Below are 2,032 nucleotides of genomic sequence, written 5' to 3'. Positions count from 1 at the left end.
TCCAAAGCGAATGAAAACTGAGAAAGGCATGATTCAAATGCTAGAGCCAAGATGTAGCACCAGACGACACCAACCAAAGAACAAGAGAAAAGCTAGCTACAGAAAGGGTCCGGAAGCAGGGAGGCAAAAGAAGAAATGGCATAGATGTGTTGGAGACCGAAGAGAATGGAGCAAAGAGAAGTGTTGAAAGAGCCACTGAGAGGGATTATGGGAGAGAAGAGAAGAAGCAAGTTCGTCTCTGTAAGTGTCAAATGCAAATGGATGTCGTTTAACTGCAAGTCATTCAGTAAGGGTGTACATTTAATATAAATGAATAAAAAGAGAAGTAACTTTCAAATTTATATAATTGAACGACTAAAATATCAAGAAAAAAATTAAAGATTTATAATTACTATATTTTACTAGAGTAATAGTTAGAATGAGTAGTATCTTCAAATCCATATCTAAAATGAAAACTATCAAAACGTGTTAGTTTACTTCACATTTGCATGAACGAGCAATATTACTATTTCCATCATGAGTCATTACAAGGTGTTCTCCTCACTATTACAAGGGTTATGCGGTTTCTGGCGTTACCCATACCCACGTCTTCTCCTACCGTCTAATAATGATCAGGCCTGCAAAATCTGATAAAATCGTTTCTCTAAAGGCTAGGCCTGCCATTGACTGAGCGTTGGGCGGGATGACAGGTCCATTGGAATTCGAGTGGAGTAAATGCTGAGTAAATGCTCATAAAAGAAGAAGATCTCAAGAAGAAGGAAGCAGACGCGAGGCTTCCTTCTTCACTTCCGCCAACCAATGGCTCGTCCACTTCGCCTTCTTCAATAGCCGCTCAGCCACTCCACTTCCGCCAACCAATGGCGCCCGAATCTTCTTCGTCTTCATCTGTGTGTGTGATAACTTCTACTTCCTCAACTCCCCCTCAACCCCTCCTCCAAGCTTACCTCCCCCTCATCCGTTCCCTCCTCCAAGCTTACCTCCCCCAGCTCGCCTTCCTTGCCCTCCTCCCTCCTTCGCCTCGTTCTGATTGTTCGTGCTCTTTCTTGGAACTCCAGTAAAGCCAGTTCCACTGTAAAACTCCCTTTGCTGGAAGACTCAGGAAGCTGCGTAGGAATCGCACAGTGGCGCACTGCTCAAAGGAAGGTTCACTACATCATGGTGAAATATTGGAGTTCGTTGACACACTGGTAGCTACCACTGGGCATCGGATTCTTAGAGCAACTCTTTTGAGGAGCCTGGACACGACTGTAAGAGGGTTGCGGCAAAACGTATGGTCTATCTCGCTTCCTTTTCCCAAAACGAACCTTCTCTACCACTTGGGATACTATTCACGACTCGGCTGTTTTTCAACTTGATTGTGATTTTTTGATTCAAGGAATAGGGGGAAAGAGTTTCCTCTTTTTCTGCACGAAGCCTTCTACTTAGATCCTGTTGCCATACCTTTTACAAGCTCTATCTATCTCCCTCCGTTCTTTTGATTGTTTGCTTGAATTTACTACGTGTTGTATGATTGTCTATACATACTTTTTTGCAGGGAGCTACGCTTGGAGGCTCTGATGTGAGATTTCGGTTCTCGACTTTGTTGAGAAGTCATCTACTACCAACTACTTTATAGCTTGCAAGTAGAGACGCAACGCTTCTCAAAAACTCGAAGATCAACAAGAGTGCCCCAAGTACCTTCCCTTTCATGCGCTCATGTTTTGGCGAATTTTATTACATGTGTGTTTTGTTGTTGGGCAGCTCGGAAAGAAATACAGAAGAAGGGTTGTGTGTTGACGATGCATTGCTGGGATAGAACTGGACATGAGTCCTCCCCTTGTAGACGACGATAGTCGCTCAGAGTTCACGAATGATCATAGTACCTTCCTGCCTCTTTTGCTGCCCCAGGCAGTCCAACTGCCACCACAGCATTTGGAGCGGATTAGATTCTTGATTTGCTAGATTGGCTAGAAGGTGCTTCTAAGGCCGAAGAGAATAGGGAATAGTTGGGTTTTCGGGTTCTCTATCTGTTTCATAAACAATGGCTAATGAG

Source organism: Dipteris shenzhenensis, chromosome 28 (genome assembly GCF_047967505.1).
Source record: "Dipteris shenzhenensis isolate YYH24624 ecotype China chromosome 28, Dip_SZ_1.0, whole genome shotgun sequence".
Lineage (NCBI taxonomy): Eukaryota > Viridiplantae > Streptophyta > Polypodiopsida > Gleicheniales > Dipteridaceae > Dipteris > Dipteris shenzhenensis.
The sequence above is the reverse complement of the archived record's forward strand: the minus strand, read 5'-3'. Positions refer to the sequence as shown.